Source organism: Ovis aries, chromosome 1 (assembly GCF_016772045.2).
Source record: "Ovis aries strain OAR_USU_Benz2616 breed Rambouillet chromosome 1, ARS-UI_Ramb_v3.0, whole genome shotgun sequence".
Lineage (NCBI taxonomy): Eukaryota > Metazoa > Chordata > Mammalia > Artiodactyla > Bovidae > Ovis > Ovis aries.
The window spans coordinates 78,752,565-78,777,967 of record NC_056054.1 but is presented as its reverse complement, the minus strand read 5'-3'; the positions used below and the strand labels follow the sequence as shown (position 1 = coordinate 78,777,967).

The following is a 25,403-nucleotide window of genomic DNA, read 5'->3' as shown; positions in this document are numbered from 1 at the left end:
GTGGTGGTAATACAAACACAAATGTTGGTGTAACATAGAATCATGGCATAAAATGACCTTGTAAAATTAAGATACGCAGTGTTTTTCATGTGTGTGTGTTTCTATACATATATTAGGAAACTTGGCCTATTTCATATACATATTTGCATATGCTTCACTCTGATATGTGAATTTCTTTTTACTTGTCATTCTTAGGATTGTGATATTTGAATCTGTATATTTCATAAGCTACAGAAAATTCTCAGACATTATCTTTTCAGATACTCCATCTTTCTTTCTTTCCATCTTTCCATCAAATCCTCTTTCTTTCCTCTCCTTAGATTCCACTTAGGGCAGCACTTCTTACTGAATTCTCTATTTCTGTTGCCCTTCTTTCAATATTTTCTATAAATCAGCTTTGTCTACTTAATTGTGATTAATCTCTTCCATCATATCATTCAGTTCACTAAATTTCTATCAGTTTTATATAATTTACTATTAAACTCATTCATTGCGTTCTTCATTTCAATTGTTGAAGTGAGTTCTAAAACTTATAGTTCAATGTGCTATGTTATTCTTCATAATTTTCAGTTACCTGCCATGATTTTATATTTGTGTTTATTTTCTCAGAGCCATGGTAACCATAGTTTCATAGCTTGTGTCTGATAATTTCAGTATCTACAGTCTTTGTGGATCTGCTTCTATTAATTGTGATTTCTCACCTAAAGGAGCTTTTGTTCTTTGCATTTAGATGTTTTTATTGGTTATTTATTATTAAAAAGTAAATATTAATAATAACATGTATATCATTATAATATTAATATTATATTATTTATGATACCACTATCATGTATTATATTTATATTATTTAATAATATTATTAATACTAATAATAAAATTCTATTGTTTGTTTATCGTTAAATATATCATTCAAAAATTATTAGTATTATCCATTTATTATCTTCCAAATAGGATTTTGAACTGTGATGTTGGAGAAGACTCTTGAGAGTCCCTTGGACTGCAAGGAGATCAAACTAGTCAATCCTGAAGGAAATCAATCCTGAATATTCATTGGAAGGACTGATCTTGAAGCTGAAGCTCCAATACTTCGGCCACCTGATCCAAAGAGCCAACTCATTAGAAAAGACCCTGATCCTGGGAAAGAATGAAGGTAGGATGAGAAGGGGATGACAGAGGATGAGACGGTTGGATGGCATCACTGACTCAATGGACATGAGTTTGAGCAGGCTCCAGGAGATAGTGAAGGACAGGGAAACCCGGCATGCTGCAGTCCATGGGGTCACAGAGAGTCGGACATGACTGAGCAACTGAACAACGACAAAACAAGTAGGATTTTATAATGCTTTTGCCAAGCACCTGGGGAAACCAGCAATACAAGATCATTTTAATCCAAGTTCAGAGTTTGAGATTTTACACAGACACAGACATACACACACACACACATACACATATTATTCAGCTATGAAAAGGAAGGAAATCTTTCCATTTGCATCAACATGGGTAAAACTGGAGAACAAGTCAGTCACATAGAGAAAATAGGATCACAATTATATGTGGAACCTTAAAAAAATAGTTGAATTCATTGGAACAGAGAGTAGTCCATAAGTTAATAAAGGCTGGATCAGGGTGGGGGAGGAGAAATAAGGGAGATAGTGGTCAAAAGGTACAAAGTTGCCATTATTTAGTATGAACAAGTCTGAAGACTAACATACAGTGTGATGACTACAGTTAACGATACTGTATTGAATATTGAAACTATGATAAGAGTAGATTCCAGGTGTTCTCATCACACACAGACAAAAGAAATAAGTGTCTGAGGAGCAGTATGCTGATCAGCTTGACTACAGTAGTCATTTCACTCAGTCGAGTCTGACTCTTTGTGACCCCAAGGACTGTAGCCCACCAGGCTGCTATGTCCATCGGATTTTTGCAGCAAGAATATTGCAGTGGGGAACCACTTCCTCCTCCAGAGGGTCTTTCCAACCTAGGGATCAAACCCGCATCTCTTGTGTCTCTTGCACTGCAGGTGGATTCTTTACCATTAGTGCCACCTGGGAAGCCCCATTTCACTATACACGTGTATTTATCAAATCATGATACCGTACACTTTAAATATACACGATTTTGTTTAAAACTATATTTTAAAATTATTAAGGCTTAAGAGTCTGGAAAGAATGTTGGATCCTTCCCAGGAGACCCATCAGCAGTGCTCTGTGTATCTTACAATTCATCTCCTCTCTCTCATCATCACAAAGAATCTTTATCTATCTGGATATTAGAAAAAAAGCCTCTGACTCACAGTATATTCTTCAAAATCTATCACTTAGGGCATAAATTCCACCCACTGATCTCAAGACTAAAGCCTCTGATGCTCAAATTCCAGGTTCTTGCAGCTCATAAGCCAAGAATTTCAATCTTGTTGTAGAGCTATGCTTTAAAACCCTTCCCAGGAGCTAATGAATGACTGTGAATAAATGTAAGAAGGTCGAGTTCAAGATAAGAAAAGATAGGGAGACATACATGTGGAAGCAGTTAACCTATTTACTGAAAGAGGTTAAGCTTGTGGTTTTCAGTCTGTGTTCTACGTAACTCTAAGACATAATAATGATTCCATAAACATGCTTTTTAAATTGCCACATAATCCAGTTATAAACAGTGTGTATAACTTATTAATAGAAACAAGCTACACTGAAATCTGCTTTTGTGTTGTTAGGATGAACAGTCTCTAGCCACTGAGCCACCGAAACCTCCCAGGAGGCAAATTGTTGGAGGCCTGTCAAGTCCTCTCTGAGAATCTCCCGAGCTTTCTCCAGGGACAGAGCTTCCCCCTGAGGAGTTGTTGAGTTGGGAGCACCGAGGAGGTCGTGGCGAGGGCACCGGAAGGGCCACAGAACTGTTCTGGTTGTGAAAAGCAAGAAAGCTCCACAATTTCTCAAAGCTGGCTTCTCACATGTTAACAAAATAAAAGGAGCAGGGAGCAGAAATCCCTGTTTCTCAGAACTATTTGAGAATCAATGACCTGGTATGTGCAGTAGAACACACCACAGTGCTGTACACAAAGTGTTTCATGAGTCTCATCACCTGTCCTTGTCTTTCTTCTGACGAGTCTCCAAGCCTCGTAGAAAGGACTATTGCAGCTCATACTGAATTATAGTTTCTACAGAAGCTACTCTATCTACATCCACATATGTGGGGCTATGAAAAAGGTAATTTTTGCGCTTATGTTTGATGCCCTCAAGTGCCTCTTTTCAGCTTCTCCTCATCTACCCCTGCCTTTTAATCTGGCAGTACCTTACAGACTTCAGACTAGCTTGGACTCAAAAACAACTGACTTCTACTTCTGACAGTCCATAACAGGAAACATTTTGATAGAGGCTAACAGACAGGCTAGCAGCATAATGGAGAATCTAGCGCAAGCCTTAAAATGCTGCAGTTATCCATCAGTCACGCAACACAGCATGTCATGCATAAGAAACAGCTGCTTTATTAGCTAGATGGAGCAGCCTGCAACTATGAAATGATAGGATGCAGTCACAGTCTAGCCGCAAGAAAACATGCCATTGTGGGCCAAATCATGGGTGCGGTTGACAAAAATGCCAGAGATCAATTCTGACCAGCACACATTTCTTATCAAGAAACCTCTGGGAGATGACAAAGCACAGAGGCCAGCCGACCCCACAGGAGTGACAATCAGTGTCCAGACTGAACTCTTCTATTGGTTGGTAAAAATCTACTTTCCTCCATGCGGGGATGCTACTAAATAAATATGTATCATGAATAAAAATAAACTATCAGAAGCCTATTTCTCATGTTAAATTAGAAAAGATATTTGAGGATTTGTTTCATGGCTTTAACCCAGGCATATTTGTTCCTCATCTTTTTCTGAAACACACACATTTCTATTTGTGACATTACCTATCTTAGGAGTATTTGTTTACACATGTTGAGAATTGGGAACTGGTTAGCCAGCAAGTCAAAATGAGCAGATAGTATAAACTTCATAAGGTAGTATAAAACTCACAAGGCAGAAGAAAATGCAAGGAGAGCCAAAAAGTTCAAGATGCCTCACCTTCTGAGCACCAATGCATTTCCTGAAAGGCAATCAAAAATGCACCATCCATACTGGTTTGAGAGTAGTAATTCCACATTCCAGCTAATAGAACATGAGTTCTATCAATTTTCTATTGCCTCTCATAATATTATTTTGACTTTTCCTTTTCCAATTACATTACTTATGCGATTTCATTTTGTCCTATATAATGACTTTCTGATCCATAAGGATATCACAGAATAACATACTGCTGAAATCATCAAATTACTGAGCATGTGCCCCAGATGATGTCCAGCCAAATTAAAATTGAACATTTCAAGGCGGAAAAAAGAAAAGCTTGCTTAATGAGCTAAATATTTCCCATCTTAAAATTCTTTAAGATAGTATTTCAAGTCAATTTTTATGTCCTTGAACAATCCAAATAATTTCTACAATTTCCTATTTCACTTCCCCGGTACTCATACAACATTAGATGTAATATTGACAAGAATCTACCACAACCAGTTAAGGCTGGCTCTATAGACAGTGACCATGTTTTCTGAACCAAAATAGGGCACATGGGCTGACAGCAGGGCACAGCATTTTATATCCAACCTATATCATTGAGTTAGTCCCTCCTTCATCAAATGAGTCCTCAAAATCACCACTGAGGTTATCTTGAGAAAACTGAAATCTGATCAAGCCACTCCCATATTTCAAATCCTTTAAAATCTCTTCTTTTTTTTTTTCACTTTAGGATCCTTTTTTTTTTTTTTCAGTTTATTTTACTTTACAATACTGTATTGGTTTTGCCATACATAGAAAAACACCAATACAGTATACTAACACATATATATGGAATTTAGAAAGATGGTAACAATAAACCTGTATGCGAGACAGCAAAAGAGACACAGATGTATAAAATCTCTTCTTATAGGATAAAATCCAACATTTGTTGGAAAAACTAAGCTCCTAATAGCCTGGCTCAAGCTGTTCTCTTTAACCACTGCAGCTTTCATCCAGCCATTCTGAACTTCTCACTGTGTGTTACCATAGTCTTTCCTAGATTCTATATTTTCACACCTTTACCTTTCCTCTGGAAACATTCTTCCCGAACACACACAGAAAAGCACATAAGCACATCTACTTATACTTCAAGACAAATTATTCCCTATGTTCTCCCATGCAGTTAGTTGTTTTAAAAACGGTTTGTGTTATCTGTGACTCTATCAAAGCATTCACCACATTTTATATCAACTTATCTATTTGTATATTTAGGGCCTCTTCTAAGCTAGAGGTCGCTATGGTTTCAAATAAACTGTATTCAGGAATAACTAAGTTATAACTGTCTGCTGGACTCTGGAGTCTGCTTTCTCCTCGTTCTCATTAGGTGGGTTCTATCATGAGCAAGACAACCACTTGGGGGAGATGTTGTAAAGATGTTACCAGCATAAGGTGGGTGAGGGGATAGACTAGTGACCTTTAATAACTCTAAATTGTTAATATCTGTAATAATTCTTCCAAACCTAAGATGATGGGTGCAACAACAGAAATAATCAGCATCAAAACAGTCTAGTTGTTTAATCAATAACCAGCAGTTGTAAACCAGGGATTCCATCAAGTTCTACTGTGTGGGAAGGCAGCATGCTTACAACTGTTCGTTAGGCTGAAACCCCACATTAGATACAGCTTGGGTTTAATAGCTGGGAATTTCCTATCTCTAGAAAGCTAATTAGAAGACTACCACTCCCCTTTCCGTTGGTTACTAAAGCAGTTTACAAAGTGTACCTATTGGAGGAGTGTGAGAAGTTAGAGAGGATTAATTTAGATAGGTGCTAATTCCAAAGAAGACGAACAATAATAACAAAAAGGCTTTCTTTCCCTTACACAGAAGTTCTCTTTGAACACAAAAACTCTGGGCAAAATGCTTTGGCCCAAATAATTAGAATCCTGCTGACAATCAGAGTCAACGGCGGACTGATGTCATGCCAAAGGACACACATTGTGAGCCTTTAACAGAGTTCTAGGGCTAATTAGACAGAAAAATTATTCCATGCCACATCCAGTTCCGGACTCTGCATTTCAGCTGCAGAAGGTGATAACAGTAATGTGGGGTGTCATATCTTCAGTCTCAGTCTAAGACAAGAACAAAATACTTTTAAAAGAATTCCTGAAGAACAGAAGGGAATTCAGCCTTACCTGCCTCTATTCATAAACATTAAACAACAACAGACAAAAGGTTGCCTACAACAAGCAAATCTTTCTTATTCTCAATTTTCATCCACCTTATTTGCAAGTTAGTCTTTCCCCTCTCCTCCTGGCAGTAAAACAATAAAAAACCTACACCTCCTCTAGTCAGTTTCCAGTATAATGCAATACAGTGCCAGCCTTCAGCCTGGATGGGAGAGGAGTTTGGGGAGAATGGCTACATGTATATGTAGCTGAATCCCTTCACTGTTCATCTGAAACTATCACAATATTGTCAATTGACTATACCCCAGTGCAAAATAAAAGGGTTTTTTTTTTTGTAAATTAAATTATTTATTTTAATTGGAGGCTAATTACTTTACAATATTGTAGTAGTTTTTGCCATACATTCACATGAATCAGCCATGTGTCCCCCATCCTGACCCTCCCTCCCACCTCCCTCCCCATCCCATCCCTCAGGGTCGTCCCAGTGCACCGACCCTGAGCTCCCTGTCTCATGCACCGAACCTGGACTGGCGATCTGTTTCACATATGGTAATATACATGTTTCAATGCTATTCTCTCAAATCATCCCACCCTCACCTTCTCCCACAGAGTCCAAAAGTCTGTTCTTTACATAAATAAAAAGTTTTTTTAAAAAAAATACAGAGCCAGCCTTTGTTCCCAGAGCCTCAGATCCCACACCAGGCTGGGGAACCCCATGTGTACTCTCCAATGTCCATGGCTGGAACTTGGGAATGGTACCTTCAGTTGACATGAGCTATTTCAGACTTGTCCAGAGTCTGAGGCCAGTTCTGTCCTGGGTGTCACTCATTACCCCTTGGGGATCCTGATCCTATTTTGCTCGAAGCCCCAGTTTCCTACTAAATATAATGACTTGAACTAAGGTTCTGACCCACCTCTCCCTTCTCAGGAGCCTCCATGCCACCACAGGGATGCTAACAGTTTTTTTCAGAAGTAATCATCTAAATCAAACCTAGGTCATCAAAAAGCCACAGCTAAGAGGTAATCAAAGAAGTTTCTAGGAAAAGGGTAGAATCAGAAAGCATTGATCATAGACAACATCTGATGAAAATTCATCATCTCTAGACAGTCAAAATTATCAAAATAACAGAGTCATTACAAAGCTGCTCTTTCCTTATCAGTACATTATTTGAAGAAAATAATAGACCTTGTTCCTAAAGCATTCATTCAGCTCTGGAGTTCAGGTCTTCAAAAGTTCCACAATCTGTCTTTTCCAGGTGCCTCTTCCAGGAATCATTGAAAGTCATCTAGTGCTGATGCATGAACCAAATGAAAGTTATTGTGAGACAAATGTTATTCTGGCCAGATTATTTTAATGTCTAATAGGTTAATAGTAGCTTTTCAAAAATGTTAACATGAAAAACACACAGAGCAAGTTTAAGCAACCCTTTATCAAATAAACAATGTGAGTTTTGGCCCATTTTTCTGCTGAAACGATAGAAGTCCAAGTGACATAGAGAAAACACCAAGAGAACATGGCAGCATTTGAACCTCATACCCAGACTGTTTCACTTCCTTCTCACGATGACCATTTATCCTGGTGAGAAAAGCCAAAACAAAACTTCAAAATCAGATATTAAAACACAAGATTATTTACAGATGCCCAAAGTCTTATGACATGGTTATACGAGATTCAATCTAGTTCTGCATGACTAGGAAAATTAAGCATGAGGCATCTTCTTCAACCTACTTCTCTCATATCTGGAGTGCTTTGCTGCAACTCAGCACGTGTGCTTTCTCTTTGGTGGAGAAACAGAAAGATAGATGGCACCACCTGAAAAGCAAAAGTGAGGACCTAAGCCTGTGGAGGCAGTTTAATCACCTGTAAGCAGTTTATCATTCAACATAATAACACAGGGCCTTAAAAAGTCCACTCTGACACTCTCATTTGTTCTGTGATAGAGCACTCACTGCATGGGAATTTAATATCCCGAATGCACTCAAACTTAGCTGTGCACAGAACGTGCCTATCATCTGTAAGCTGGAAGTCACAGTGCAGCCCACTTTGCTGACAGACACGACCAGTCTGTTTCCCACCAGAAGGTTCTCAACCCTGGTTAGCACCTAAGACACACTTGGACACCCAGGCCCCACCTCAGAATGCCCGGGATCAGGGCCTGGGAATTTTTCTCAAAGCTACACAGTGATTCTGTCACAGAGCTGCATCAAGAATCACAGGGACGCGGTGCTAGCCTTTCAACGCCATGGCTACCTCACTGCTTTGAAATTCGGTCCAGGGGCTGGGAGTATACCGCCTTGCAGAAAATGAAGGCAGCCTCTTTTGTGGAGGATACATAATAGTTTTCCCTGTGGGTGATCAGCCCCCAGGGAAGCTTTCTGATGAGTTGTAAATCTCCCTCTTCATAGAAGCAAGACAATCTCCTGGCTGTTCTGTACCTGACTAGTCTGGGACAAAATCTCTTGTTCCAGGCAAAGTAGGTGTTATTATCATCATTTTATAAATAAAGAAATGGAAAACCCGAGAGGTAGAATGACTACAAACCAAAAAGTGGCTGCTTCAAAACAAGGATTAAGATTTTCTAATTCCAAGCTCTTTTCTGGTTTTTAAAATGTATTTTCTATTTGGTTAGTTCGCATGTGAATCAAATCTCAGGGTTAGACAAGCAGGATGTCCTCTTTAAAAAAAATAAAAATCAGTTTATTTTAGAAAAGAGGTTCTCAAAGTTTGGTTTCTGAATGAGTAGCTTGAGAATCACTTAGGGATTTGTTAGAAATGCAAATTTTCAGCTCTCACCCAGAAAATCAGGACCTCTGGTTGTGGGCCAGCTCTCTAGGCAACTCTGAACATTTAAGAACCACTGTTTTAGACAAAAGCCAAGCTATAAATCCTTTCCCCCAAATCTTGTTGAAATAGAACCTCATAAAAATATTTTTTTTTCAATGCTCAAAGGTAAAGTCAAAAAGAAATAATAGTTTTGGGAAAGTAAACCAGCTTGATTGCCAGAGGTGGAGTATTCTTGGCTGGAAGATAATCATTGGACAATTGTGGGAAATCATCACCAAATGTTTTTCTCTCTTGAGAAGAGAAGACATTTACGTAAAAGTTAAGAGTAGCAGGCAGAAACATATATTTTAGTAAATATATTTCATTTTTGAAATAAAATATATTGAGTAAAGAAAAACTTTTCTGGCAAGGAAGGTGGTTGTTGCTATTCAGTGGCTAAGGTGTGTCCAACTCTTTGCAATCCCATGGACTGCATCACGCCAGGCTTCCCTGTCCTTCACTATCTCCTGGACTTTGCTCAAACTCATATCCATTGATTCAGTGATGCCATTCAACCATCTTGTACTCTCTCACCCCCTTTTTCTCTTGCCCTAAATCTTTCCCAGCATCAGGGTGTTTTTCAATGAGTCACCTCTTCGCATCAGGTGGCCAAAATTTTGGAGCTTCAGCTTCAACGGCAGTCCTTCCAATGAATATTCAGGGTTGATTTCCTTTAGGATTGAGTGGTTTAATCTCTCTGTTGTCCAAAGGACTCTTGAGAACCCTCTCCAGGTACTAGAGCTTAATTAGGCCCTCAAACTAGCAGAACAAAAAAAAAAAAAAGACCCTTAGAAGAGAGATGGATACGTTTATCAAATCTGTTTTCATTTCTACTTGACTATACAGCCCAGCCTCCCTGGTAGTAGACTGTGGCCCCAGGATAGTCTTCTGACTGTAAGTAGGGGATATGTATGCTAAAAAACTGTCATAATGCTCGCTCTTCTCCCTTCTTGCACTGACCAACTAGAAGCAAAGGATTCAGCAGAGCCTCTATGGCTTTAAGGGACAGTGGATCCACAAGCCAGAAGGACCCAGAGTTCATAAATCATCCTAGGGAATGCCAACTACTATACACCTACACAAAAACACTATAAAAATGAGACAAATTCCACTGGACTAAATATTCTCTGCAGCAAAAGATGGAGAAGCTCTATACCGTCAACCAAAACAAGACCAGGAGCTGACTGTGGCTCAGATCATGAACTCCTTATTGCCAAATTCAGACTGAAATTGAAGAAAGTAGGGAAAACTGCTAGACCATTCAGGTATGATCTGAATCAAATCCCTTATGATCATACAGTGGAAGTGAGAAATAGATTCAAGGGCCTAGATCTAATAGATAGAGTGCCTGATGAACTATGGAATGAGGTTCGCGACACTGTACAGGAGACAGGGATCAAGACCATCCCCATGGAAAAGAAATGCAAAAAAGCAAAATGGCTGTCTGGGGAGGCCTTACAAATAGCTGTGAAAAGAAGAGAGGTGAAAAGCAAAGGAGAAAAGGAAAGATATGAGCATCTGAATGCAGAGTTCCAAAGAATAGCAAGAAGAGATAAGAAAGCCTTCTTCAGCAATCAATGCAAAGAAATAGAGGAAAAGAACAGAATGGGAAAGACTAGAGATCTCTTCAAGAACATTAGAGATACCAAGGGAACATTTCATGCAAAGATGGGCTCGATAAAGGACAGAAATGGTATGGACCTAACAGAAGCAAAAGATATTAAGAAAAGATGACAAGAATACACAGAAGAACTGTACAAAAAAGATCTTCACAACCCGGATAATCACAATGGTGTGATCACTCATCTAGAGCCAGACATCTTGGAATGTAAAGTCAAGTGGGCCTTAGAAAGCATCACTACGAACAAAGCTAGTGGAGGTGATGGCATTCCAGTACAGCTATTTCAAATCCTGAAAGATGACGCTGTGAAAGTGTTGCATTCAATATGCCAGCAAATTTGGAAAACTCAGCAGTGGCCACAGGACTGGAAAAGGTCAGTTTTCATTCCAATCCCAAAGATAGGCAATGCCAAGGAATGCTCAAACTACCGCACAATTGCACTCATCTCACATGCTAGTAAAGTAATGCTCAAAATTCTCCAAGCCAGGCTTCAGCAATACGTGAACCATGAACTTCCTGATGTTCAAGCTGCTTTTAGAAAAGGCAGAGGAACCAGAGATCAAATTGCCAACATCCGCTGGATCATGGAAAAAGCAAGAGAGTTCCAGAAAAACATCTATTTCTGCTTTATTGACTATGCCAAAGTCTTTGACTGTGGATCACAATAAACTGTGGAAAATTCTGAAAGAGATGGGAATACCACACCACCTAACCTGCCTCTTGAGAAATATGTATGCAGGCCAAGAAGCAACAGTTAGAACTGGACATGGAACAACAGACTGGTTCCAAATAGGAAAAGGAGTACGTCAAGGCTGTATATTGTCACCCTGCTTATTTAACTTCTATGCAGAGTACATCATGAGAAACGCTGGACTGGAAGAAACACAAGCTGGAATCAAGATTGCCAGGAGAAATATCAATCACCTCAGACATGCAGATGACACCACCCTTATGGCAGAAAGTGAAGAGGAACTCAAAAGCCTCTTGATGAAAGTGAAAGAGGAGAGTGAAAAAGTTGGTTTAAAGCTCAACATTCAGAAAATGAAGATCATGGCATCCGGTCCCAGAACTTCACGGGAAATAGATGGAGAAACAGTAGAAACAGTGTCAGACTTTATTTTGGGGGGCTCCAAAATCACTGCTGATGGTGACTGCAGTCATGAAATTAAAAGACGCTTACTCCTTGGAAGAAGAGTTATGAGCAACCTAGATAGCATATTCAAAAGCAGAGACATTACTTTGCTGACTAAGGTCCGTCTAGTCAAGGCTATGGTTTTTCCAGTAGTCAGGTATGGATGTGAGAGTTGGACTGTGAAGAAGGTTGAGCACCAAAGAATTGATGCTTTTGAACTGTGGTGTTGGAGAAGACTCTTGAGAGTCCCTTGGACTGCAAGGAGATCCAGCTGGTCCATTCTGAAGGAAATCAGCCCTGGGATTTCTTTGGAAGGAATGATGCTAAAGCTGAAACTCCAGTACTTTGGCCACCTCATGAGAAGAGATGACTCATTGGAAAAGACTTTGATGCTGGGAGGGACTGGGGACAGGAGGAGAAGGGGACAACAGAGGATGAGATGGCTGGATGGCATCACTGACTCGATGGATGCGAGTCTGAGTGAACTCCGGGAGTTGGTGATGGAGAGGGAGGCCTGGCGTGCTGTGATTCATGGGGTTGCAAAGAGTTGGACACGACTGAGCGACTGAACTGAACTGAAACCAGTGATGTTTAAGGGTTATTACAGATAATACCCACCATATGTAATCTAAGTCTTTGCCAGAGTGATTAACACAAATGCATATTTAGCCAAAGCAGCAATGTTTCACACCAGGTTCTAAAGCTTGCACCTCAAATGGATATAGAGCAGTACATACGGAATTCCCTGTAGATCAGAGTGCTCCCGGAGAAGGCAATGGCACCCCACTCCAGTACTCTTGCCTGGAAAATCCCATGGACGGAGGAGCCTGATGGGCTGCAGTCCATGGGGTCACTAAGAGTCGGACATGACTGAAGTGACTTAGCAGCAGCAGCAAAGAATGCTCCAGGAAGTATCAGCCAAACACACCTGCACCTAGCTTCCTCTGTTATCACTCCCAGATAACATAGGGCCTACTATTCCTCTTCACCAGTTGGCCCCTTCTGGAATATGCCACTATATCCACACAATGTTCAGAAGACAGAGAGGTGATCTGTTTAGTCTGTCTTTTAAGTCTAACACTAATTGACCAGAAAGATCATTCATGATGGATGCATTTTCAGAAATCTCCACTCCTCTCCTCAATCCCACATTTTGTTATGACTTCCCCATTTTCCCTTAAATGGGCTTCCCTTGTGGCTGAGTTGATAAAGAATCTGCCTGTAATGCGGAAGAGTTGGGTTTGATCCCAGGGTTGGGAAGATCCTCTGGAGAAGGGAAAAGCTACCCACTCCAGTATTCTGGCCTGGAGAACTCCATGGACTGTATAGTCCATGGGGTCATAAAGAGTCAGACATGACTGAGTGGCTTTCACTTTCACTTTTCACTTTTATTTTCCCTTGATGCCCTATATATTGAAGATTTCTTATCTTTTGTTCAATATTCATTCATTGATTTAAAAAGTATTTTTTTAGTGGGAGATATAGACAAGGTATTTTTTAGTCTGTACTCAGCTCCTGACATGGATGAGTCTTCCCTTGGCTTCCACGACAAAAGTGTCTCTAGGTTTATGCTTCTTGTTTGGAACTTCCTCCTCTGTTTTACATGATCATTCTTCTCTATCCAGTAATTAAATGATATTAAATGATGGAACTTCCTCAAGTCTATGTCTTAGCCTTTCTGTCTCCAATTCCTATATTCAGGCTATTATATCTACATCAACAACTTCTATTTTCACCTGTTTAGATATGTCTCTCAGAGGCTTTCCTGGAGGTCCACGGGTTAAGACTGTGGCCCCAATGTAGGAGGCCTGGATTCAACCCCTGGTCAGAGAACTAGATCCCACATGCCACAGCTAAGACCAGGCACATCCAAATAAATAAATATTACACTGCTACTGCTGCTGCTAAGTCACTTCAGTCTTGTCCGACTCTGTGCGACCCCATAGATGGCAGCCCACCAGGCTCCCCCATCCCTGGGATTCTCCAGGCAACAACACTGGAGTGGGTTGCCATTGCCTTCTCCAATGCATGAAAGTGAAAAGTGAAAGTGTAGTCGCTCAGTCGTGTCCAACTCTTCGTGACCCCATGGACTGCAGCCTACCAGGCTCCCCCGTCCATGGGATTTTCCAGGCAAGAGTACTGGAGTGGTTTGCCATTGCCTTCTCCAAAATATTACACATGACCCTCAAATTTGTGGGTATTTCTCCACTACAGACTTTCTTTGATGTTCCAAACTCACATAACCAATTGCTTACTAAATGTATCTACTTGGAGGTCTCAAAGGCATTTTAAAGAACATAACACACAATTGAATTCATTGTTTCCAGCCTCACACCTCACCTCCATGGCCTTCTTATTGGGACTATTATCAGTGAATGACACAAGCTTCCATTCTGATAAGCAAATAAGAAGCTTAAGAATCATCCTGGACACCTTCCTCTCCCTTGCCCCGATAGCTACCCCAAAGCCACATCTTACTGACTTGACTTACAGAATAGCTCCTGAATCTTTCTGCACTGCATCTCTCGTACAGTAACCCAACCCAAGCAGCCCACATCTCTTGCTTGAATGGTGGCATTGCTTTTCCTATGTAAACCACCACTAAATAGTCTACTCTCTACAATGCACAGTGATTTGTTTTCAAGTTGCAGATCTGATCACACCATTCTCCACTACTATATAAAACTCATCAGAGGCTCTCCATCAATCCTAGGCTAAAGATGCAAATGCTCAACATTGCCCACAAGATCCTGCCTTGGCTTGGATCCGACCTGCCTGTCCAGCCTCATCTCAGAACTATCTTTTCACTTTCCCTCTGCAGGCCAACCACACTGGCTTTTTTCTTGAATGAGCATGTTCCCTCCAACCACAAAACCTGAAACACAGAAGTTCCTTGGTTTTAAACAATCTCCCTACTTATCTCAACTTCTTCCACCTCTTCTTTTAGATTTTATCTCTCCTCATTGCCCTTTCTTGGGGATCCTAGGATGACCTCCATTTTATGGTTAATTACCCCATTACTAAGTCCTCCTAGAATGGCTCTGTCTCCACACTAATGATAGCTGTAAATTTGCATTAAACTCTAGAATTCTTTGGTTAATGTCTATTGTCCTTGCTAAACTACAAGCAGCCCCGCCTATCAGGAACCATGTCCACTTCTGTTCCATCATTGTATCCTAAGTCTCTCATTTAGCAAATATTTATGTGCCAGGAAATATTCTAGGTGCTTGAGTGATAACAAGAAAGGGAAGTTTCCATCTGTTGTGGTAAATACATTGTAGTAATAGGAAACAGAAAATATATTTTGAAAATAAGAAAAATAACAGATAATAATAAATGCTATGTAGAGAATTAAAATAGGGCATATGACAGAATGTGACCAAATCTTTATTTTAGATTGAAAGATCCTTTTTTGGCGGGGGGTCCCATTAATTATTTTTTGTTGGAGTTTGTGTTAGTTTCTGCTGTACAACAAATGAATCAGCTATAAATATACATATATCCCCTCCCTCTTGAACTTCCCTTCCACCACCCGCTGCCATCTCACCCCTCTAGGCCATCACGGAGCACCGGGCTCAGCTCCCTCTGCTATACAGCAGCTCCCCACGAGGCATCTATTTTGTGCACAGCAGTGTATGTATGCCAGAGCTACTCTCTCAGCTCATCCCATCCTCGCCTTCTCCTGCTGTGTCCCCATGTCCAGAAAGAAGATGTTTTGGGGATGGTGACGTTGAAAACCTTAGTTAAGATTTTGCGTGACAAGATGAAACTAGTCAGGTAAAGACTGCTGAGAACCTTCCAGGAAGAGGGAATAACTACAGCAAAGGCTTGCAAGATGGGAGCTAACGCCTGACACAGGGTCAGGTGTTCATTATGAACGTCCGCTAAATATCCATTGATTGCTGTCAGATAAGCAGGGCCCAATGAGGGGCCACTCACCCAGGCTTCTCTCCTTTAGGCTGAGAAAGATAGAACAAAGGAGAAAGGTGCAGCTGACATGAATGGTGTCTGTTGCGGCTGCTGGTGATTGATAGGTCCTCAGTGCTGCTTTCCAGGGAAGTTACACGTGACACATTGATTTTTGTAATTTCTGCTGTGAGACAGGGATGACTGGCCATATTGACAAGAGTGATTCAGTAACTTGCACACAGTAAGATTCTGGATAGGCTGAAGGAAAAGCTGCATCTGCTGTAACTACTACTGCTTTGCTCAAATTATAGCTGACTCTAAGACTTGGCTTTGAACTTGGCACAGTATGGTTAAAACTATTTTCTGGATTTAGAGGTTCTCCTTTCAAAGTTAAGCTAAGTGTACAAACAAATTCATAATATCTAGAGGATGCTTTGAACATAAAATACATTTTTTAACTCTAGGATCATTTCAGGTCTTCTTCAACACCCTTGGGTACTCTCTCACACTGCCTATCCTTGGTTATTTTTCTCCTCCTCTAACTCTGGAGTAATAGTAAAACTTTACACATTGAATGATGAATAAGACATGTTCTTCCCCAGGCAGAATCAAAGCAAAGTACATTACTTAAACCATCAGCCTTTTCCAAAAGCAAATGTTTCTTCCCAGGATGAACTGAAATATTTAAGGTTTCTAGAAAATATGGTCTGGAAAGTCCTTTTAAAGTTGTTCTTCAACTACATAAACAAATTGTTCTATTAAATAACAGCTTTAAACTATCAGGTTTCATTTCTTTTTCCAAATAACTCTGTGTGTGTGTGTGTGTGTGTGTGTGTGTGTGTGTTATAAGAAAAGGACTTTGGAAAAAAAAATCTCTAAATAAAACTGCTTAAATGAAAGAAGTAGTGTGCTTTTCTTTTTGAAAGATAACTTTTGATGTCAGAACTTGAAAATGCTTCAGTTACTCCAGAGCATTATCACGAATCAACTAATAATCAACCTTATGTCAACCAAATCAATTTATTTAATGACAGTCCCTTTGGGAAAGTTACTTATGCTTCCTGCTCCTCAGCATTCTATTCTGTAAGATGGTGATAACATTACCTCCCTCACATTTAGACAATGCCAATGACACCTATTCCATTGCTTACAAGTGGAAGGTGTGAAGGTAAAGATAACAATTTCTATTAGCATGCTGCTGCTGCTGCTGCTGCTGCTGCTAAGCCACTTCAGTCGTGTCCGACTCTGTGCAACCCCATAGACGGCAGCCCACCAGGCTCCCCCGCCATGATGTCTTCCTATAAGGCGAATAAGACTTTACAACTTGAAGGTAGGCAGTAGGAAACACCTATGGATGAAACACACAATCTGCAGGGTACTGACATCACCAACCAGTTGGTTTTCTGAGAAGATGACCCAAGAGGTTTTTTTCCATTCTAGCTGATCATCAGAATCACCCAAAGAGTGTTTTCAGAAGTACAAATTCCCAAGGGAATCTTATAGTTGGCCAGTTTGGGGAAAAGTGAGTTGGACAATATATTATAATGACTAAAAATCTAGAGTTTTTTCGCACATTATCTCTGATAAAGCTCATGAAAACTCTTACTGTATTGAAAAGAGAGCAGAACTTGGAGTCAAAGGACTGGACTTCAGTTCCCACCTTGTCGCTTTTTAGGGCACAAAGAATCGAATTTCTGTAATCCTCACTCTCTTCACCTATAAAATGGGAATTAAATGTAGTTATATCTGCCCTACATGCCTACTAGGTCTTTTTTTTAAACATCAAAGCAAAGCAATAAATGAGAAATGGTGTCATTGTTGAGATGGCTTATGTGTCCTGGGTGTTTTATTAAACTGTAAAGCTAAATAAAAAATGAAAGTTTGGGCATCTGAAGGAAGATATGTGTCTATATATGTATATACAAAGATGTGTGTGTGTTTATGACAATATTAGAGGTAATATTAGACAATATTAACTGGACCAAAAACACTTTAGATGGTATTAATGGCACTCTTTCCTTTTTTTTTTTCCTTCAAGATTTCCAATTGGTTGAAAGAATTCGGATTGAGTATTAAAAGAAATATCTCAGTTTTAAATCTGAACTCTGGAAGGAAATTCATCTTCTAGAATGAAAGATAATATCTATATAGTAAATTAAAATATTGGGGCAAGCTCCTGTCATTCTTTAACTTTATATGTTGTCTTGTGAACTATTCTAAGAGTGCTTGTAATAAGAAACCATAATGGGATCCTCACCCCTCCTCTACAAAATAACTTTAATTTGGTTGGTTTTACTTTAATAGTTTTCATTCTTCTAAATCACCACCTAAATTAGATTTTAAAGTAAATGAGAGCACTTAGAAAGGAACAAAATTAAAAAGCCATGTGGTTTTTAATGCGTATGCCACAGAAATGAAGTTTTTCCTACAGATACAGAATCAGCTTTCACTTATGAGCCTAGATTATGGGTTATAAGACAACTGCAATGGTCATATGAAATGAGCATATAACTATAATGCCAATTTTAAGAAGAAAGTGTGTTACACTTTATCTGGAGAATAAACATTGACCACTTATAATCCAAGAGTAAAATATCCTATTATTTTCTTAACTCTGGACATTAAAAATTAGAGAACAGGTGGAAAGAGCAAGGACATAAAAAGGACACACTCTCTGAGACCAAAAGTAATTCACATAAAATGAGTAAGAACCATTGGCACCCAGAAAACATCCCAGAAGCAATTAGGAGACAGTCCATTGAAAAGGTAGTCACTGTAAAATTGGATGTTGACATTGTAAGGATGTTTGGAAGGTATTTCAGCGAGGTAGAAAACGGAAATAGTTGAGTTTGAGGCCAATGCAGGGGAGAGTTGAAAGATATATTTAGCTGTGTGCTTCAGTCACATCCAATGAAAGTTTTTTTTAAATCCAAATTATGAGAAAGACAAAAAAAAGGGATTTTTGTCAAGCTGATATACATCAATCAAAATTATTCCTAAAGATCTGTTCCCTTTGCTGTGAACCTGAATTTCTCAAGCTCTATCTTCGTATGCCATTTGGTTTCCTAAGTGCACCCAGCCACAGAGAAACCTCAACTATAATAGGCAAAAAAAAATAACTCGTGTTGTAAATCAACATGAACTTTCTGCATCCAAGGAGGTCTCTTGAGAGTATGGTTAACATCAATAAAACTCACAGAGATGGATGAAACAGAGGATGCAGAAGAGTAATATAGAGCCAACTATGAAAAAATATGAGAATCAAGAAGCACCAGCTATCTGCCTAAAGCACACAGGCAGTCACGTGCACAAATACATGCAAAGAACACCTTCAAATCTGAGAAGTCTCTGGAAATAGATCTCAAAATTAGGATTGCTAGATTTAACAAATAATAATACAGGATTCTCAGTTAAATCTGGATTTCAAATAAACAACAAAAATGATTCCTGTAAATATGTAATATTTATATATAAATAAGCCTCATGCAATATTTGGGACATACTTATATTAAATTATTATTTGTTGCCTATCTGAAATTCAAATTTAACTGGGCCTCTTGTATTTTATCTGGCAACCCGACACTGAAGTCTGTGTACTCAAGTTTTGAAAATACACCAGAAATTATAATGTTTTCACTTTAGACAGTCAACTGGCCCCAACAGTCATAACCCTATCACAGACTTCATTACTGATAACATATAATGGTCCTCTGATAGGAAATGAACATCCAGATGATCCTGAATAGGAATTCCTAATTTTTAAGATTATTATTAAATGCAAACACAAAATTTTTAAATTCTCATTCTGAGAGTCAGAGACCATGTCCTCACATTCCCCCAAGGTAATCCTTGTACCATGGTGTATCATCAGGATTCTGCAGAGAAACAGAGCCCTTGGGAGAGAGTGCTTGTGTAGGTCAGCAAGTTCAAAATCTGCAGGGTAAGCCAGCTGGCTGGAGACCCAAGGAAGAATTTCAGTTCAAGTTCAAAGGCTGTCAGCTAGCAGAATTCTCTCTTCTAGGGAGGCCAATCTTTCTCTAACAAAGCCTTCAGCTGACTGAATGAGACCTACCCATATTACAGAAGGCAACCACCTTTATTCAAAGTCTAGTGATTTAAATGTTCTCCTCATCTAAAAAGACATCATCACAGAAACATCTAGAAAAAAATGTTTTACCAAATATCTCAGTACAGTGACCTAGCCAAGTTAACACATAAAATTAACCATCACACTCACTTTGCTCTACATCATACTATAGTGCACTACATACCATATCATATTTCCCACCAGAATCACAGTGATCCTCATCACCTGGCTTCTTTCCTGATGCTCTAATCTATACACTGATTCCCAATCTTCAGTGTGTCTAAGTATCAGCTGAGAAGCTTGTCAATAATGAGATACCTGAGCTTCCCTCAGGGTCCAGTTGTAGAGAGCCCACGTTGCAGTGCAGAGGACACCAGTTCGATCCCTGGTCCAGGAGGATCCCACATGACTCGAAGCAACTAAGCCTATGCATTACAACTACTGAGCCTACACTCTGAGCCCTTGCTCTGCAATGAGAGAAGCACTGCAATGAGAAGCCCACGCACCACACAAAGACTAGCCCGCACTCACCACAACTAGAGACAGCCCGTGCAACAGTGAAGACCCAGCTACCCAGCATAGCCATAAATAAATAAATAAACATGTGCTCAGCTATTCAGCCATGTCCAACTCTTTGCAACCCCATAGACTGTAGCCCACCAGGCCCCTCTGTCCATGGGACTTTACAAGCAAGAATACTAGAATGAGGTGCCATTTCCTACTCCAGGGGATCTTCCCTACCCAGGGATCGAATCCAGTTCTCCTGCCTGCATCTCTTGCATTGCAGGCACATTCTTCACCACTGAGCCACTGGGAAGGTCCAAGTAAATAAACAACATGTAAAACACACACACACACACTTGATATATTTTAAAAAAATGAGATACCTGAGCCACCACCTCCAAGATTCCCATATATTAAGTCTGGGGTGAGATCCAGAAGTCAGAATTTTTAATAAGCACCTCTTTGAGAATATCACTATATTGAGTACAACTCAATACAATGTAGGAGTTTCATTAGAGCAAGGTATGTGGCAAAGTCTTATACATCACAGTTGAGTCAATGAAGTTCCATGTTCTTCACATTTATATCTGCAGAATCTATATATAGTTCTTTATTCAACTGAGCATTCCACATGCAAAAATAAATCAGCACGAACACCAGTGAGAATCCCCACTACCCCATTCTCTTTACTAGCTCAATCTCTTTCTAGCCTAGCTTAAAGCGTGTCTGGACTATAAGTGTCCAGTAGGTTTGTCCCAGGAGAGAGGGACTCAAATTATTCCTGATTTGAAGTCCTACACAAAGATCCTGAGTGGTAGGAGTCATTGGCCAAAACCACAAATTCAGATAAGACCTGTAATTTTTTTACAAGCAACATCAAGTTTTTGAATTCAGGCTTATTTCTTTTATGGTCCCTCTATCCTTTAACAAGATTTCATGTGCCTCATTTTCATGATGTTAATGCATCTTAGAATCAAGAAGATGATGAGTTTTCACATGAGAATTCTGATGGTGACAGTAGTGACATGTATTAGAGACTGTAAACGGTCTGAGATTTTAACCAACTTGCAGACGAACAAGTTTCATGGATGTTGGTGAAGACATGAGTAACCTAGTTTGGAGACAGAGGACCTCATGGCACGTGGGGCAGCAGGAAGCATGAGTATTAGCATAGGTACCTCAGTTCCACTCGCCCCCAAGTCCCACACAAGTGACATGGATGGGCCCGGATGAATGTGTACATATACAGAGAGCTGTCTTTTTTTTCTGACTGCACCGGGTCTTCATAGCTACACACTGGCTTTCTCTAGTTGTAGAGACTGAGGGTTACTCTCTCGTTGAGGTGTGCAGGCTTCTCACTGTAGTGGCTTCTCTTGTTGCAAAGCACAGGTCCCAGGTGCATAGGCTTGCAGCATGTAGGCTCAGTATTTGTGGCACATGGGCTTGGTTGCTCTGTGGCATGTGGAATTGTCTCAGACCAGAGATCAAACCCATGTTCCCTGCATTGGTAGGCAGATTCTTATTCACTGTATCACCAGGGAAGTCTGAGAGTTGTATTTTAAAAGAAGAACCCTAAACTTAGGGCTCCAAACCCTTTTCTAATGGGCAGTAAGCATATTTGTCCTTTGCTCCAGAGAGAGACACTATCTCTGTGTTCCAATGCAGGATACGTGAGAAGCACAGGTTCAATCCCTGGGTCAGGACGATCCCCTGGAGGAAGGCATAGCAACCCACTTCAGTATTCTTGCCTGGAAAATGCCATGGATAGAGGAGCCTGGTTGGCTACAGTCCATGGAACCGCAAAGAACTGGACATGACTGAGCATGCATGTACGCACACACATGCCGCCCTAATTACATCCATAAATGCCCCATCTCCAAATGCAGTCACATTGGAGGTTGGGGATTCAGCGTATAACTCTGTGGGAGAGGACACATTCAGTCCATAACACTAACATATCTCTTTCTACCAAGAGTCAACTCAGTAGGATTCACATAAACATACTAATATAAAAGAATTGGCTGTGTTCTCCAACATGAGACCGATTCTAACACTTTGTCATTCCTGCTTCTGGCAATGTGGGAACCCAGAGAAATAGAGTGGCCTAGAGTTCATGTAGCTTGTCATCTCCGGTCACTTAGTGGTGACTCCCTGGAGCTCTCTGCTGCAACCTTAGCTACAGGGCCATGATTTGCTGTAACACCTGCCAGGACTATGGCCACATATTTGCATATACCTACCATGGACATAAAGGACTCTTAACAAAGACATGAATACTTATGCCATTACCCTAGTCTGTTCATCCAACATAATTCTTTTATTATTGTTTTCATCAGCAAAAATAATGGGGATAAGCTAGGTAAGTTACGTCTTCCCTTGCAAAAATATGCAACCACTAAATATATGATAGGCACTAAATATATAATAGGTATTTATTATGTGATATAGAAAGATGTTCGTGATGGATTTATTATGTGAAAAAGTAAATTTCTAACTATATAAAATATGATCACATTTTTAAATATAAAATATTGAGGAAGTATTTACAAATGTAAACAAAGCAAATCAGAGTTACCTTCCTTTCTCATCTCTTTATTTTTCCTGTCTTCTAGTCCTTCCTGGGAGGAGTTTTGACTTTTGTTATGCCATTATTGTTGTTGTTAAAGTCATTTTTTTATTCCATTTTATTTTGTTTGTGTCTTTTTAAGACAGGAAAAAAAGAGACAGAGACTCTGTTAACTTAGTAAGGTACTGGATTTATGCTATACAAAGCATCAATATAACCACGGTGGGGTTTTTTTTTTGCCCTATAAGTGTTAACTCTGTATAAAGTTCCTTCTAAGAAAGATCAGGATGAAAGGTGCTAGTACCACCTCTCCAGGAGGGGAAGTCAATCAAACCAATAAACTAGGAGAGAGAGAAAGAAGACAAAAAATTCTAAGGTACGAGAAGAAAGCCAAAGACATGGGAGCAGCCTAAGTGTTGATCAAGAGATGAATGGATAAAAACGCGCATGTGCATGAATGGATAAAGATGTACACACTGGGATACTACTCAGCCATAAAAAAAAAGAATGAAATTTTACCATTTGCAGCAACATAGCTGAAACTGGAGAGCATCTTGCTAAGTGAAATAAGCCAGACAGAGAAAGACAATTACTATATGATATCACTTACATGTGGAATCTGAAAAATACAACATACTAATGAATATAACCAAAAAAAAAGGAGCAAACTCACAGACACAGAGAAGAAACTAGTGGTTAACAGTGGGAAGAAGTAAAAGGAGAGGGAAAATATAGGGGTAAGGGATGAACCCCTGGAGTAGGAAATGGCAACCCACTCCAATATTCTTGCCTGGAAAATTCCATGGACAGAAGGGCCTGGCAGGCTACAGTCCATGAGGTCACAAGAGTTGGACATGACTGAGTAACTTTCACATTCAGGGGATGAACAGACACAACTATCAAATATAAAATAAACTAAAATGATCTGTTGTACACCACAAGGAATAAAGCCAATATTTCATATTAACCTTAAATAGAGTATAACCTTTAAAATTGTAAATGACTATACTGTAGACCTATAACATATAATATTGTACAGAACCTATACTTTAATAAAATTTAAAAAATGGAATTTTAAAGAACAGAAAAAAGGGAGGCAAGGAGGCCAGAGAAAGTCCAAACCTGGATGGACTGACACATAATCCCAAAAAGAAGCAGAGGATCTGCCTGTTGCCCCTCCAAACTCTGGATGTGTCCTGAACATCTAGCAGTGATGGCTTCTTAACCCCCCTCAAACTTAATAAACTTCAAGACACACTGACATAACAAAAGGGGGTGTGTGTGTTTTTTAAAATGTCTGAAAAAAATGTCAGAGGGAATATATGCCACACCGTTAACAGTGGTTATCCAACAGTGGTGAGATGATGCATAGTTTTTTTTTATTTTCATTTGTCTCTATTTTCTAACCTTTCTGTACAACAAGCATAGAGAATTTTGAGTAAAGATTTTTTAAATTACAGCTATGATTTTAAGAGAAAGAGAGAAAGCCTGCAAGGGAGATTCAGACAAAGAAGAAACTCTGATATACTCTGCATGCTCCTTTCTGCAGAGCAAGCAGTAAAACATGTCATATACTTCTAGAAACTACTAAAGCTGGGAGGGGTTGGTGATAGAATCCTTCACCTTCATTGTGCAGGTGAAGGAACTCGGGCCTAGAGGTGTCTAGCAATGCACCCAGTAAAAATTCACAGCAGCAGAGTGGGAAAATAGTTTAGATTTATTCATTCTTAACCCAGTACTTTTATTAGGTACTTGGAGGAGCAATATCATTACAGTTTAAAGTTCTACAGTGTCTCTAATTAGGTCCAAAGATTAAAAATAAAAATGTGAGGGTTTTTTGGCCAACAGCAAAAGAATGGAATCAGCAAAGCATGAAGGTATTACTCCAACCAATTTGGAGACACCTTCCAGTCAGTAGCCAGTCTCCCAGGATGCATCTCTAACATGCCCCTCTTTTAGTTAAGTGCTGATTTCTACACTATATTCTCATCCTTTATAATACTCTCTCCTAAGGGAACCCTGTCCTGGGATTGATAAGTGGCCTTCTTATCCCCTCTCAACAGAATGAAAAGGGCACAGTGGAAAGCAACACAAAGTTGTGAAGCAATTGTCTTCCAATTTTTTAAAAAAAAAGGTGAAAGAACATTTTTACTAAAATCCATAGCTCTTTTCAGTGTCATTTTTAAAATGTACCTAACTGACACATAGACAACATTGTTATCTCTTTCACATTTACGAATAGAGCTTTAAAGAAATTTTTACAATAATGCACGCCTCCAACCTGCCTCAGGTAAAATGGATATGACAGTGCATACAAAGTTCTTAGAGTTCCCTAGACACGGACATCAGAAGCAAACAGCAGTCGCCTTGCCCTCATGAAAAGTTATCTGCTGAGCCTTGCAAGACTCTGAACCATAAAGTAACTTTCCTGTGTTTCTCAATGAGATCTAACCCTATTTGTATTTCTCAAATAGGTACAGAAATCGAAACCAGGAACCAGTAGTTCGGGGGAGAATCTAATGCCAAAATTGTTCAGC

At 39.6% G+C, this 25,403-nt stretch overlaps 1 long non-coding RNA gene across 1 annotated transcript in view; it reads right to left on the bottom strand.

The window, feature by feature from the left end:
- The window catches only part of LOC121819842 (uncharacterized), a 218,094-nt gene that overhangs the window by 121,924 nt on the left and 70,767 nt on the right, over nucleotides 1-25,403 (bottom strand). The gene's annotated exons all lie outside the window — the stretch shown is intronic.